General features: G+C 42.6%; 1 protein-coding gene across 1 annotated transcript in view; it reads right to left on the bottom strand.

Annotated features, from left to right (window-relative positions):
- LOC101745341 (uncharacterized) overlaps positions 1-17,192 on the bottom strand; it is a 57,703-nt gene that overhangs the window by 2,743 nt on the left and 37,768 nt on the right. The window lies entirely within an intron of this gene.

The following is a 17,192-nucleotide window of genomic DNA, read 5'->3' on the forward strand; positions in this document are numbered from 1 at the left end:
TATAAATAGAGTGGGTCAGAAGCCAAAGCTTTGTTTCATTAAAATCAGATAATGCAAAACAGTTATCGTCACTTAAAAAAAATTTATTGCCCTTGTAGGCAGACGAGCATACGGCCCGCCTGATGGTGAGTGGTTACCATGGACTTCAGCAATGCCAGGGGCAGAGCCAAGCCGCTGCCTACCGAGCCAAGCCGCTGGGGGGTCAGTCGTATCGAGGTAAGGCAGTTCGCGGCGCGCTCCTCTAAAGCGCCGATTATTTAGATACTCCTCAAAGAGGTAGGTCTACCTTGTATATCAAATGAATCTCAGCATCAGCACCACGCAGTTAAAGCCGTATAATGCATCAAAGCATCAGCTTACGGACTTAGGTATACTACGTGCTAGCTGTTGACTGTTGCATTACTTATAGCCCTTTTTCATAAAAGTGAATGACTTCATAAAGGTTAAACTAATTTATTAGTCGGTACACGATGAGTCCATTGGTACCGCCACGTACCTTTGCTAGGGTAAGATAATTGTTCGAAAAGGTCGATTGTCGAACAATTATGTTATCCAGTAATAAATGTGGTGATTCAGAAATTCAAACTGTCTATAATTTTCAATTTTTAACATATGTGCTGTGTAAGCAATGTAATGTGAAAATGCCTGTAATAATATAATAGCAAATGTGCAAACGTGTAATATGTATTCACTGATAAGGTATTTGTTTTTATGGAATTGTTTGACGCTTTTCTTTTACAATTAAGTTGATGTAGGTGTTTGATTTTTCTGCGGAAGAATTTCGATTCCCGCGGCCCCGCGCGCACCTGTGGGGAGACACCGGGGTGGTTTTAGCTGGTAGGGTCCGGCACGCCCTTCCGCTTCCCCAGGCGGAGGTAGTCCATGAGGATTTCCCCCCGAAAAAAAGGTGTTTGATTTTTGAGGAGGCAGTCTCTTGCCGGTGATGGTCACGGGGCGACCTGAGGGGGCATAGGCTGCGCCGCACGCTACCGTGACTCTAGCGCGCTGGCACCAGGAGGACGGGAAGACGCGTCGGCGGGTGCTGCCTGCGATGCGGCCCGGTTGGCGGTATATCGCGTTCCGATCCGGAAGGCTGGTTTTGGCCCACCTGGGTATTCCGGAAAACCAGCAGCATCGCCAAGGCGGCCTGGTAGAGCTGCCGTACCGCGGGGACCGGCGTCGTTGGTCGTCGACTATCGCCTCAACGACCCGTCGGTCGGGCGTCCTCGGGGTGGAGCCGCGTCTCTGTTTGTAGTGTTAACCGCGGGAACCCCCCTACTCTGACCGGGTTCTGACCCCGGACGGAGATCGGACGTCGGGTGTAAGAGTGCAGGGGAGTCGTTTAGTGCGGTAGGGCCCTAAAATTCCTTGGGCCCGCGGTCTGTTCCCAACACCTGCAGATCGTCAAGTTCCACATAAACCGCGCGCCCCCTGGGCGCGGTGATCTCGTAGCAGGTTCGCCCCCCGGCCCGAAAAAAAAAGGTGTTTGATTTGTAATTATAGGAACATCTCGTGTTAAGTAATTACCAGAGACTATAAATATCGGTAAAGCAGGAAGACTCTCAGGCGACTGCATACATTCCGCGGACGTGCTCATCGTCCACTCGATCGCCCGGTCTTTGTTCGCCCGGCTTTTGTTAGCCCGGCCATTGTTCGCGCGGCCTGTGTTCGTGATACATCTGCCGACCAAGTGTGTTTCCTGGAAGCTTTTATTTGTTTTGTTTTAGTTATTTTTGTGTTCGTGGAACATTTGCCGACAAAGTGTTTTCCTGCAAGTATTTATTTGTTTTGTTTCTTTTTGTAATTTCTGTTTTGTTGTGCTTTTTCTTTGTCCTGTAGTAATCGCGCCGCATTGCCACCTGTGTTCAATAGAACCGCTCAGGTCCGAGAAGTTGGGGCCTCGCCGCAAGGCGAGTGTTTTCAAGACCCGGGGCCGCCCCACCTGGGTACTCAGCGATCATGGACGCTGTATTCGCGGAATTCCTCCGACTTCGCCACCCACAGCTCGCCTCAGAGTTTCTGGCCTTCAAGGCCAATCACACTGCGAGCCCTCTCGAGGACTCCGCCGCGCTCGCTGCTCCTGCGTCGCCTGTACCTGCGTGCAGAGCTTCTGCATTGAGCACCGCAGCCTCTGTCGTGCCTGCCGCTCCCGTGTCGCCTATACTGGCGAGAAAAGCTGCTGCGTCGTCCGCCGTGACCATCGTTTCAGCTGAGCGATCATCCGCGGCCTCCGTCGCGCCCTCTAAAACACCTACACTTGCTCGTAGGTCGCCTGCACTCGCCTCCTCGTGCTCCGACTCTGACTCGGACATGGAGGTCGATCTCGCCCCCGCCTCATCGACGGATGGATTCACCCTGGTACAGAAGGGTAAGAAGCGTGCCGCGGAGTCTCGAGCTCCCGCGGCCGCTAAAATTAGCAAAGCCGTGAACGCGTCACGCCCCCGCCCTCAGACTCCCGTTGCGCCCCCAGCCCGTGCCACTCCGTCGCCGCGTCCGGTGGCACAAAATAAAACTCAGACCCCTCCCCCGGTTATCCTTCAGGAGAAGGCAGCTTGGGATCGAGTTTGCCTGGCCCTTAAGGCCAAAAATATAAATTTCACGAATGCCCGTAACCTCGCGAACGGCATTCAAATTAAGGTTCAAACACCTGACGACCATAGGGCCCTCTCTTCTTACCTCCGTAAGGAACGTATAAGTTTCCATACTTATACGCTCCAGGAGGAGCGCGAACTCCGCGTTGTAATACGCGGAATCCCTAAAGAGTTAGATGTAGAGCTCGTCAAGGCCGATCTGTTAGAACAGGGCTTTCCAGTGAATTCTGTGCACCGTATGCACACCGGTCGCGGTAGGGAGCCATATAATATGGTTCTAGTCACCCTCCAGCCTACCCCCGAGGGTAAGAAAATCTTCAACACACAGACCGTCTGTAGGCTCTCCGGTATCGCCATCGAAGCCCCCCATAAAAAAGGCACTCCTAGCCAGTGCCATAACTGTCAATTGTACGGGCACTCTTCCCGTAACTGTCACGCGCGCCCCCGATGTGTTAAGTGTTTGGCCGATCACGCCACGGCCCTCTGCGCTCGCGACCAAGAAACCGCGATGGAACCGCCTACCTGCGTCCTGTGTCGAACACAGGGTCACCCCGCGAATTACCGTGGTTGCCCCCGAGCCCCTAAAATAAATCGCCGCGTCGCCCGCCAAAACCGCCTCCGAGCTTCCGGCCCAGACATCAAAGCCTCGGCACCCTCTGCGTCGCAGGCTAAGCCAGCGTTCGTTCCGGCGGCGGTGCCCAGTTTCTCGGCCTGGGCAAAACCGCTGCCGTACACGAACACGGCTACAACTCCCTCCTCCGCGATTCGTCCCGCCCCCGCAACTCGTCCCTCTCCCGCGACTTGCCCTCCGACCGCGTCCGAAAATCTCGCTTTAGCGATCGACTTCTTTCAGTCGATCAACTTTGAGCGCGTTAACGCTTTGGGCGACGCCATTCGCGCTGCCTCCACTGCACAACACTTTATCGCCGTTGTGCAGGAATACGCCGACGTATACGCGTCATTAAATACGTACGTCCTCCCCTCACTCCGCCGGTAATCAATGGCGTATATAAGTAGAATAAAGCCCCTATCCGTAACGATAGGATTTTTTAACGCTTACGGTCTCGCAAATCAACGTGATCAGGTTTCTGACTTTTTGCGTGACCATCAAATTGATATCTTTTTAGTGCAGGAGACCCTACTTAAGCCCGCGCGCCGTGACCCTAAAATCGCGAACTATAACATGGTCAGGAACGACAGGCTCTCTGCCCGTGGTGGTGGTACCGTCATTTACTATAGAAGAGCCCTGCATTGCGTCCCGCTCGATCCTCCCGCGCTCGCTAATATCGAAGCATCAGTGTGCCGAATCTCACTGACGGGACACGCGCCGATCGTTATCGCGTCCGTTTATCTTCCACCGGATAAGATCGTTCTAAGCAGTGATATCGAGGCGCTGCTCGGTATGGGGAGCTCTGTCATTCTGGCGGGCGACCTAAATTGTAAACACATCAGGTGGAACTCACACACCACAACCCCGAATGGCAGGCGGCTTGACGCGTTAGTCGATGATCTCGCCTTCGATATCGTCGCTCCGCTAACCCCGACTCACTACCCGCTAAATATCGCGCATCGCCCGGATATACTCGACATAGCGTTATTAAAAAACGTAACTCTGCGCTTACACTCGATCGAAGTAGTTTCAGAGTTAGATTCAGACCACCGTCCCGTCGTTATGAAGCTCGGTCGCGCTCCCGATTCCGTTCCCGTCACGAGGACTGTGGTGGATTGGCACACGCTGGGCATCAGCCTGGCTGAATCTGATCCACCATCGCTCCCGTTTAACCCGGACTCTATCCCGTCTCCTCAGGATACCGCTGAAGCCATAGACATCTTAACGTCACACATCACCTCGACATTAGATAGGTCATCGAAACAAGTTGTAGCGGAGGACTTCCTTCACCGCTTCAAATTGTCCGACGATATTAGGGAACTCCTTAGAGCTAAGAACGCCTCGATACGCGCCTACGACAGGTATCCTACCGCGGAAAATCGTATTCGAATGCGTGCCCTACAACGCGACGTAAAGTCTCGCATCGCCGAAGTCCGAGATGCCAGATGGTCTGATTTCTTAGAAGGACTCGCGCCCTCCCAAAGGTCTTACTACCGCTTAGCTCGTACTCTCAAATCGGATACGGTAGTAACTATGCCCCCCCTCGTAGGCCCCTCAGGCCGACTCGCGGCGTTCGATGATGACGAAAAAGCAGAGCTGCTGGCCGATACATTGCAAACCCAGTGCACGCCCAGCACTCAATCCGTGGACCCTGTTCATGTAGAATTAGTAGACAGTGAGGTAGAACGCAGAGCCTCCTTGCCACCATCGGATGCGTTACCACCTGTCACCCCGATAGAAGTTAAAGACTTGATCAAAGACCTACGTCCTCGCAAGGCTCCCGGTTCCGACGGTATATCTAACCGCGTTATTAAACTTCTACCCGTCCAACTCATCGTGATGTTGGCATCTATTTTCAATGCCGCTATGGCGAACTGTATCTTTCCCGCGGTGTGGAAAGAAGCGGACGTTATCGGCATACATAAACCCGGTAAACCAAAAAATCATCCGACGAGCTACCGCCCGATTAGCCTCCTCATGTCTCTAGGCAAACTGTATGAGCGTCTGCTCTACAAACGCCTCAGAGACTTCGTCTCATCCAAGGGCATTCTCATCGATGAACAATTCGGATTCCGTACAAATCACTCATGCGTTCAACAGGTGCACCGCCTCACGGAGCACATTCTTGTGGGGCTTAATCGACCAAAACCGTTATACACGGGAGCTCTCTTCTTCGACGTCGCAAAAGCGTTCGACAAAGTCTGGCACAATGGTTTGATTTTCAAACTATTCAACATGGGCGTGCCGGATAGTCTCGTGCTCATCATACGGGACTTCTTGTCGAACCGCTCTTTTCGATATCGAGTCGAGGGAACTCGCTCCTTCCCACGACCTCTCACAGCTGGAGTCCCGCAAGGCTCTGTCCTCTCACCCCTCCTATTTAGCTTATTCGTGAACGATATTCCCCGGTCGCCGCCGACCCATTTAGCTTTATTCGCCGACGACACGACTGTTTACTATTCTAGTAGAAATAAGTCCCTAATCGCGAAGAAGCTTCAGAGCGCAGCCCTAGCCCTAGGACAGTGGTTCCGAAAATGGCGCATAGACATCAACCCAGCGAAAAGTACTGTGGTGCTATTTCAGAGGGGAAGCTCCACACGGATTTCCTCCCGAATTAGGAGGAGGAATCTGACACCCCCGATTACTCTCTTTAGACAACCCATACCCTGGGCCAGGAAGGTCAAGTACCTGGGCGTTACCCTGGATGCATCGATGACATTCCGCCCGCATATAAAATCAGTCCGTGACCGTGCCGCGTTTATTCTCGGTAGACTCTACCCCATGATCTGTAAGCGGAGTAAAATGTCCCTTCGGAACAAGGTGACACTTTACAAAACTTGCATAAGGCCCGTCATGACTTACGCGAGTGTGGTGTTCGCTCACGCGGCCCGCACACACATAGACACCCTCCAATCCCTACAATCCCGCTTTTGCAGGTTAGCTGTCGGGGCTCCGTGGTTCGTGAGGAACGTTGACCTACACGACGACCTGGGCCTCGAATCAATTCGGAAATACATGAAGTCAGCGTCGGAACGATACTTCGATAAGGCTATGCGTCATGATAATCGCCTTATCGTTGCCGCCGCTGACTACTCCCCGAATCCTGATCATGCAGGAGCCAGTCACCGTCGACGCCCTAGACACGTCCTTACGGATCCATCAGATCCAATAACCTTTGCATTAGATGCCTTCAGCTCTAATACTAGGGGCAGGCTTAGGGACCCCGGTAACCGTACTCGTCGAACTCGACAAAGAGGTCGACGTGCAACCTAACCCATGCATCAGCCCGCTGAGTTTCTCGCCGGATCTTCTCAGCGGGTCGCGATTCCGATCCGGTAGTAGATTCATTCGCGAAACAATTGCTCTTGAGTTGTTAGGTCTCCTTCGGAGGCGCTCGGGCAGTTGTTAGCAAATCCCACCCCTCTTGGCTGAGCCTTTGCTCGCCCACCTGTCCTGGTGAAACTGGAAAGGCCTTCGGGCCACCAGTAAACTTTCAATCATAAAAAAAAAAAAAAAAAACATAACATAATATGATAGAACGGAGAAGAAATAAGCTAACTAGAGCAAAATACTTGCACCGATCTGTACCATCGTAGACTTAAACGAGCTGGCACTCCGAGCAACGGGTCGGGAATAAAATTGAATGCATTGCCTAAATGAAATAAAATCAGTGCGACCTTTTGAAACGTGAAAGTTTACTTTTACTTAGTTATTTTAATTAATTCAATGCAAAATGCACAATCAGACCGGGGTATGTGTCGGATGCGTACGGAATTAGGATGAATTCGAAATACATTTTAAAATAATTATTTAAAAATAATACATTCTAATAAATTTGAACACTTAAATATGTTTGTTATTATGAAGTTTTTAGTATGAAGTAGTACTAGACGAGGGACAAGAGCTAGCTAGCGTTAGCCACCATACTTACGCCATCTTGCGCCGATAGACTTCTATTTTTTCAAAAGAGAGACAGTTTTGTGGCTGTGAAAAAATCAATACCCATGAGGTAGTACAAAATGCTTTTGAAGAGTTTATTGGCTCCTGTACCTGAATTCTTCAAGAAGGCTATTGAAAATGTATCACTGAATTGGCAGAGAAGCATTGATATCATGGTTGCATACTTTGATTTATAGAAAAAAGAATATAATTGTATAAAAGAAACGGTTTTCTTCTAAGAACCTACCAGCTAAACTTAAAATTCCTAATTTTCTAAAACATTTGTTCGCAAATAATATTGCATCAACGGATGAAGAATAATTCAATGAAATACATATACTTTTACGGACTAGGCGACTCTCTAATATTTTATTTATTCAACTTGAAACCCAAGTCAATAAGCCAGTGAGTTGGTAAGTTAATGTTTTTACATTTAGTTTTTTATTTAATGCTTAGATGAGTTGACGAGCTCACGATCCACCTGGTGTTAAGTGGTTACCGGAGCCCATAGACATCTACAACGTAAATGCCGCCACCAACCTAGAGATATGAGTTTTAAGTTTTCAGTTTTTACAGTTACAACGGCTGCCCCACCCTTCAAACCGAAACGCATTACTGTTCCACGGCAGAAATAGGCAGGGTGGTGGTTCCTACTCGTGCGGACTCATAAGTCTACCAACAGTAAAACTAAAGTAAAGTTATATTAGATGTTGAACTCCACGTGAAAAATTGAGAATTATCGTACAGGTCAGACGTGAAGGTTCCAACGTAAACGTTTCTTAGAAGCCACAGCTTGTAGCTATCAAAGAAAACGCGTATGGAAGTGAGCTGTGTAGTCTTTTAGCCGAAGCGAACGCTTTGGTTTTCAAATTCAATAGACAGTTGTAGTTTTTATCAAGATTATAGATTATTATCAAGATTCTTTTATAATATTTAAAAAACTAGACCGTAAAAGTCGCTAATTTTTATCTCCTGTGCAAAATATCGCATATTATAAATTTTAGAATGTAAATCTCAAGTTGATAAATATACTGATTCCCTGATTTTGGCTTGGTCCGAATGGTAGGTATAGTACCTACTCTAGGCTCATCGGTGGACCGCATGGCGTTCAACGTGTTAAAATCTCTTTAAAACTAGTGTTTTTGAATTGCATTTCTCCTCGACTCTAGTGCGAATCTTCAGACAAATTTGTCGACACAAGCGTTGCTAAGCAACCGATAACAACATCACACTTTGTATCATGAAATATTCTTGTGTATGCCCGTGTTCGGTAACCGGATTTGCAAATATCCTTGAAAAGATTTATTTGGTTGAGTTTTGTATGCGTGAAATATGTGAAAATACGCGAATAGTGAGTTCACCGACGGAATTTTGTTTCCTGTATACCTACGTATCTATAACATTGAAAATTGGTGATTTGTTCGGAAGTTTTATACTTTCATTTTTGTATTATGACAAAAAAAAGGACTTTTTTATTGCTTAGATGGTTGGACGAGCTCACAGCCCACCTGGTGTTAAGCGGTTACTGGAGCCCATAGACATCTACAACGTAAATGCGCCACCCACCTTGAGATATAAGTTCTAAGGTATAGCTACAACGGCTGTCCCACCCTTCAAACCGAAACGCATTACTGCTTTACGGCAGAAATAGGCGGCGTGGTGGTACCTACCCGTGCGGACTCACAAGAGGCCCTACCACCAGTAAAATACATAAAAATTTATGGTTCTAAAAAAGAATCAACTATGCTAATACAAGAATCAAATGCTAAAATATGTTCTGAATAGGGTAACATTCTGTTTTGGACACTACAAGAAAGTTTCCTTTATATGCGTGTCAGTGAAACCCTGAAGGCGACAGGCAATTTCGCCTTCATCAACTCTATGTAGGTCGTGAATGTCCATGACGAACTCATTAATATGATATGACAACGAAAATTTAATTCAAACAGCAGAACCCACATATATTATAGCGTTTAATAGCTATAGGTTGCGGGTATGCTGTGCCTCTTGCATTGCTCATGTCCCTGAGCATCGGTGACAGAAGCTCGTCTGCCTACAAAGGCAATAAAAAGTTCCCGATATTGAAAAGTAGGTTAGAATAAAATTGTAATTAGCTGTCATTAGCGCATAAATTTAAATTTAATATTATAATTTCGTAATAGAAATAACAATTATTTTGCTTAATCACCTATTTATAAATGCTATTCAAAGAATGCTCATAATTCTCTTTTAAATAAAATATTAGAATTCAATTTGATTTAGAAGTTTCACGAACATTAAGAGTGAAACGAGGAAAAGATTATACATAATATTGAAAATTTGCATTTGTATTATCTCTAGGTCCGTGATTGGTTCATTTATTGAAAAAGTTAGTTGCTATAAAGTTATTCTCAAATGAATTTCGATTCGAATTCGATTGAAATACGAATACCTAAGAAAAATAATAAATAGAGTTACAAATTATTTGCTACTTGTCAGTATTGAGATTATAATACGCAAAGGAAAAACTTTGTATCCCTTTTTACGAAAATTGCGCGGACGGAGGAGTATGAAATTTCCCACACTTATAGAGAATATAGAGAAAGAGTGCACAATGCTATTTTTTTTTTAATTATGGCTAAAAAATACATTAAGTCAATAAAAAAAACATTACACACACTATAATGTATTTGACGCACACACGCATGCATACTATTTGATTTATTGTCAAACTTTTGTTCTTGACGTCTGTTTTCAAATTGAGAATAGATTAAATATTGTTTGTCTTTATTAATATTTTTTTATAGTGTAGTATTGGCGAAGTTTGTGATTATAGAAGTATAATAGTCTTTGAAAATAGAATCTTAATAGTGTACAAACTTATAATTTCAATTAATTATAGTCGAATTTCGACTGGGCGACCACTAGTTGAGACTATTTGTTTATTTAAATAGTGTTAGATGTTCCGAGAACGCCTCCGTTTTGGACTGACCGGACCGGGTGCTTGTTTCGGGAAGTATCGACAAGAGAATTAAGCCGCCCTAGACACGTCCTTACGGATCCATCAGATCCAATAACCTTTGCATTAGACGCCTTCAGCTCTAACACTAAGAGCAGGCTTAGGGACCTCGGTAACCGTACTCGTCGAACTCGACAAAGAGTTCGCCGTGCAACCTAACCCATGAATCAGCTCGCTGAGTTTCTCGCCGGATCTTCTCAGCGGGTCGCGATTCCGATCCGGTAGTAGATTCATTCGCGAAGCAGCTACTCTTGAGCTGTTAGGTCTCCTTCGGAGGCGCTCGGGTAGCTGTTAGCAAATCCCACCCCTACTGGCTGAGCCTTTGCTTGCCCATCTGTCCTGGTGAAACTGGAAAGGCTTCCGGGACACCAGTAATCTTTCAATCACAAAAAAAAAAAAGAATTAAGCCGGGTTGATGGTAGAGTAACATTCCTATGGATACTACTGCTATATACGGAAGAACTTGACACTTTTAGCTGCCGAGCGTTTTGAGTGCGACGCTTGGCAGAAAAAAGTGGTGGGGCGTTAGAGAGACCTCTCTTTTCTCATTCCCGATCCTGCGGATCCTCTCGATCCACTAACGGTGCATTTAGGTACCTCAAGCACCGGTCATCGTTCTTGTCGAGCGCGTCGCTTGCGACGAAGTGCTCGGCGGGTAAATTAACCAACAGACATAGACCACTGAGTTTCTCGCTGGATCTTCTCAAAGGGTCGCGTTTCCAATCCGGTGGTAGATTCTGCGAAGCACGGCTCTTGCTATGGTTCGTGTTAGCAAAAACGTTGAGCGTGAGTTCACCTTCTCGCCCGGTTACGCTGAAATGGTCTTTCAAGACCATCAGTATAGTTAAAAAAAACTCTTTTCTTCCGCATCTACATGTCGCGCCGTGAGGTAGCGGTAATCCAATTGCTGATTGGTATATTCCTACGTCAACTTGAGGACTGATAACGAACACTAAGGAATATGACGTGCATTATATTGTCTAGTGAAAGAGCAACGATGGACTCGCGCAGGTTCCGACCCAGCGATGCCTCTGATGTCCCATTAGATTAAGGAGGCTCCACTCCACAATGATCTTATTGTTAAAGAGTAACTGTTCTGTTCTGTAGCCGTTAAAATATTCGTATAAAATTTTATCACCTTATAACGTTGGGAAGAGGCATCGTATAAAATTCAATACAGCGACTGTAAAATGAAAAATCGTACGTATTGGAAAACATTCGTATCACGATAGCATTCATGCTTCTAAGCACCATTGCTCATACTCCACATCGGCATCTCAATGTGAAAAACTGTGTTGCCATTCCTCAGTTGTATAAGCCGCAATAAATGAAAGAACATTTCAAATAAAATCTGTTCATTATTTTACGGCACAGAAGAGAAATGTAAATAGGAGTATGTATATATTACGGTAATTTTTAAGGCAGAAATACTTTAATAATTAATAGAATTTGTTTTTAAAATTTTCCGTTTTTTGGGTCGAAGGAAAACGGTCTACTCTATCAAAATTTGTTTTGTTTAAAATAATGTTGTTCAGAACGTGTTAGGGGAGCTTATGCTGAGTCTCGCTTTTTCCGTATACATGTTTTATGATAGCAACCGCTACGTATACCTATGTACATATGTAGTGTTATATAAGTGCATATAATTTTCCAGAAATCGTTACGTTGGCAACTCTGTTTCAATATACACTTTTTTCAACATACTGCGTCGTGCCAACCGAACTTATGGCCTGATTTTTCACACAAAGAACATATATTTACATCTACGGCGCAATAGTAGTATGCATTTTGTGAGTAAATTTAGTTATAATCTGAAATGAAATTATTTCATTAATTTGCCTCTAAGTAAACAATTATATGCTTGATATTATTTCGAAAATATTTTAAGCTCATAATGTTGTTTTGACGTCACCGAACATTCCACCAAGTGGTTATCTGTCTGTATATCGCAGCTATGTTTTGAGTATTTTTTTTAAACAAATAGATTTTGGAGTATGTTTTTGGATTTTTATTGGTGTCACAATTTGTTTTTTTTATAGAATAAATAGTTGACCGGAGCCCATAGATACCACATGCTCAATGCAGCCACCTACTCTAAACTTGAGGCAAATGTCTAAGCTGTGTCGTTACCCAAATTCTATTTTTTTTGTGGGATTGATTTTTATCACATCACGTTATTCCTTCACCGTGAAAGGCATTCGTGAACATGAGCTAAGTGTGTTTTTCGTTATAATAGAAAAAAATAGTACCAGCCTGCGGGATTTGAACACCGGCATAGCCGCATCGCTCGATACGAGTACCATTGGCGTCCTATCTATTAAGCCACGACGATTTCGCTGTTAGAGTTCAACGACTGTTTTCTATAATGTTACAGCAACGTAAGCCTAGCAGTTCAGTACGCTGTTTAACTTTAAAAGCGAATTCGATTAATCCGAACAATTCTTTTTACATGTAAAAAGGTTCCATACAAATTTTAATAAAGCGCTTTCACCCCCTTCGCATTCGTAAATTTCTATAAAGCTTTAATGGCTTTATCATAAAGTCGGCCTATACCGCCTGCGTCTGATTGTGTTCTGCTTTTAATGTTTTAATCGTTGAACTTCTAAACGAAATTATAAAGGTTCGTACCCAAGTTAATGAAAAATGGCTACCGAAGTAAGACTCCTATTACTTTCCGATTCGTAAACAGTTCATTCATTCAATAAAGTAACCTTTTATTAACCTAACATTGATGCTGTTGCTTTTGCTAGATACATAAAAGAGGATAAAAAAAGATCCTTTTTTCAATATTGAAACCAGTGAAGGTACATAAGAAATAATTGAGAAACTATATACAAGAATTCTAGTTCTGTATTTTTTTATTGCCCTTGTAGGCAGAAGAATATACGGTCCACCTGATGGTGAGTGGTTATCGTCGCCCATGGACATCAGCAAGGTTAGGGGCACAGCCAATCCATTGCCTACCGTTACCGTATTTATATGAGCATTTGCCGAACTCTGAACTTGAATACATAATTAAACAAAAAATAATAATAATACGTTACAAACAGTTGGCTTTTGAAACCTGCAATCTTCTTATAACACAAATTTTGCCTGATTTGCGAATCGAACCCACTACGGTGCTAACTACAGCATGACTGAGTCAGTACAATGAGACTTCGACTATATTTCTCAAGGAGGAAGATGGCTTTTACGCTGTGTGTGTTTTATACTTGGGTAACCGCTTTAGATAGGCTGTAAAATCACGTTCGCATCTACGGATATAAAAAAATCATGATTCATCTTCCCGCGTTTTCTGATAGAATTGTGGCACACTATCCTGAGGCTTAGTTTGTTTTCCTTGTTAAAAGCTTTCGAGGACTAAGCTTATATATCGAGGTTTCAGATTGCAATACGAGACTCGGGCGAAAGATAAAACTCGGATGGCGTTTGGTGAGCATAATCAGCTTTCTGCCAAAACTAAATGGTATTATTATTCATCGAAGAGCGTGCCATTTGTTTTTCTATAACTATTTTGTTATCGAAAAGCCGTGATAGAAATGTCAGATTTGCCAGACTGATTCCTGTTCTATTTCGAAAGACACATGCGAGCTTATTCACGGTCGGAAAGCTGGATTGACAGTTCATCGATCATTCTGTGACAAAGCCCATTAGTACGAAATCTTTTAAGCGCAGTATTTTTATAATGTTATAATGACAGACGACCATCCGGGCTATGAATTGGAAAGTGGTCAGTATTAGTGGCCTAACAGTGTCGCTTGTTTATAGGAAGGGAATGCTGAAACTTGCGGGGAACTTGACAACTTCAATCTAACGTTTTTAAATATAATACTCAGTAACGCGGGAGAAAAGGCGGGTATTGCGAATTTGTTCGTAAACCGGTGTTTTGTAAAAAGATAAAACAACTATTCCTCACTGTTCACGCTAGAATTTTCTGCTGTGCTATTAGGATTGGAAACATATACACGACGCAACAACTGCTACAAAGACCCCAGTGTGTATAAGTACACCTAGGTTGGACCCTTAGGGGGCGATACGATTGCGATGTCTATATGCGCCAAAAAAAAAAAATGTTAACATTCACAAACGAGTTTAAATATTATTAAATAAGTCATTTAAGTTAAAATCATAACAATATTTTTTGGTAATTTTAGATTATATTTCAGCGTTTTTAAATCAATTTATTTTTAAAGAAACAGTGTTAGTTGAATAGAGGCTTGTGCTACAATACAAACTAATGAGTTACATTGAATATGTATCTGGTTTTGATTAAATCAACTGTAAGTATAGAAACTTATCGAAGTTCATATGACGAATGTCGATCGTATTCCTGAGAACCATTTACGCGTTTTATATAACATGAAATCTAATTTTCTCAGTTCAATTGATGATCAAGAGCTGACCTATGACATTTTCAATGTCCTGGTGTACACATGTGACGTCGTCGCGTTTCACACGAACCCATCGTTGAATGGTCCTGATTGAATAATGTTGCTGTAAATGGATTTTAGGACTATTGAGTTACGGTCCTTAAAATAATTCGATTGGCTCCTTTTACTGGAGACCTGTGAGTGTCTACGCCTCACGGTATTGTATTAATACTATTAATAGAATTAGAGTTCAATTTCCTAGTCAAAAAAAAAACTTAATTTTCGTAAGTTTATTATGTTACAATGTATCTATCATTGGTCTAAATAAATTCGGAGAAAATATATCAACAAGAATGACGATAAATAGATTCTCGAACAATCTCTAATTAATGAAATAAAGGATTTACTTCAACGATTCCACTTTAAATTTTGTAGGGTAACTGTGAACTGCCAAATAAATTCGTGGACTAATAAAGTAATAGTCTAAGGGCGGATTCGACCAAACTTAAATTTAAACTCGAGTAACTATACGAGGAATAACCTATTCCATGATTTTAATCTCGAGTAAATTCATAGTCGTTTTTCCACGTATACTTGCGCTAGGAATAACAATACGCGAATAGCAGAGTGAATGGTGAACAAAAATAAAATCCGGCAAATAAATGTTGTTGTTCAACGGCATAGTGTAAGAGCATACAAATCGTCAACTCGATTTTGCCGTATTTTAGTGTGAAAAAGTAGCTGTTGTGTAAGATATCCAGCTGTCAAACGTATTATTTTTATTTCTTGTTTGTTTGAGGGAATTGTCAAGTTTTGTCGTGTGGTTTTATCTTTTTTCGTTTAAACGTTGCATTCAGACTATTAATAATCATTTAGTGCATTGCGTTGACTTGAAATTAAAACAGAATAAATATTTATGAAATGACAGAAATCAGATGTTGGACTGACAGACGCCATTACTTTATTCTAGGAATAGCTCCGTTATTCCGTGCGAAACGGCGGTATAGTAACAATTCCCGAATAGGCCCACTATTCTTAGAATTGTAGTTGGTAAAACGTAAAATTGATTTACTCTCGATTAACTGACGAGTTATTCTAAGAATAAGATTTACTCTTGTTTGGTCGAATCGACCCTAAGAAAGACACAATAAGAATAAATACAGTTTGTAAAGTTTAAGAAGCAATCCGCGATGACACAGGAGCGCGTAGTGACAGTTGTGTACAACATACTGATGTGTTAAGTACCACGAACTAATAATTTAATTACAATTATGATATAACTAGCTCAGTCCCGCGATGTTACCCGCGGTTATTGTCGTACCGCGAGTTACGCCGCGTGGCGAAAATAGTCTAAAAAAAGTAGCCTAAGTTACTCCTTTATATTATCAGAGCTACCTATCAGTGAAAGTCCTATCAAAATCGGTCCAGCCGTTCCAGAGATTAGCCGGAACAAACAGACAGACAGACAGACAGACATACAAAAATTTTGGTGTACGTACCATATATATACAATATGTTCGGACTTCGATGTCGGAGACTTTATGGGGTTAAAATACATTCAATTTCATCGACAAATCAGCCATCAAATATTTTTTATATCCTACTATTAAAAAATGGAACCCCTTTAAAAACTTTTGTAGCCGAAGCACAGGTGCATGTGTTAATTTAACAATACCTAACCAAGTAGAGGTGTTAGAAACACAAAAGAGGTCTCATATGTTAGCTAACAAAGAAGCCAAAAAAAAATAGATTTAATAACAAGACAAAACACTTGAGTAAAAGATCAAAAAAAAATTACGATGTTTTTTTTCATTTATTGTGTTTTTTTTTCAGATTGTTAACTATTAAAAAAAAACAATGTGCTAACCTATCCGTTTTTTATTTATTTTGAATAATACAGGATATTTGCCAAAAATGCACATTAAAATCTTAGCTCTAAGCTAGATAGTTTAGGAGCTATGACAGTATAAACATAGCCACTTCAAAACATGCGACATGTTGCGTAGAGCGCGGGATCATCGCCCAGTCTTCTTTTAATTTGTTTAATTTGTAAACATTGTTTTTTTTTTACAATTAACAATCTGAAAAAAAAAACAATAAATGAAAAAAAAAATCGTAATTTTTTTTGATCTTTTACTCAAGTGTTTTGTCTTGTTATTAAATCTATTTTTTTTGGCTTCTTTGTTAGCTAATATATGAGACCTGTTTTGTGTTTCTAACACCTCTACTTGGGTAGGTATTGTTAAATTAACACATGCACCTGTGCTTCGGCTACAAAAGTTTTTAAAGGGCTGCCATTTTTTATAGTTGGATATAAAAAATATTTGATGGCTGATTTGTCGATGAAATTGATTGTATTTTAACCCCATAAAGTCTCCGACATCGATGTCTGGACACAATGTATATTCATATGCATGTAGTAAAAAGCGGTTATTTCAATATTACAAACAGACACTCCAATTTTATTTATATGTATAGATTGGATACAATATAATTTGGCGCTGAGGTTGAAGGAGTAAAAGTCCCGTTAAAAAGCGCTTAGATATCCAACTGCGGAAAATATGTAGCTACCCTCAAATCTTCACACTGCTCCAATAGAATAATGTTTTCATTTCCCTTCATGACTTCTCAACTGCACCCTAATTTTCTTTATAACCACTCTTATTTATCACCGATCTTAATTT

The sequence above is a fragment of the Bombyx mori genome, chromosome 15 (genome assembly GCF_030269925.1).
Source record: "Bombyx mori chromosome 15, ASM3026992v2".
NCBI classification, from domain to species: domain Eukaryota; kingdom Metazoa; phylum Arthropoda; class Insecta; order Lepidoptera; family Bombycidae; genus Bombyx; species Bombyx mori.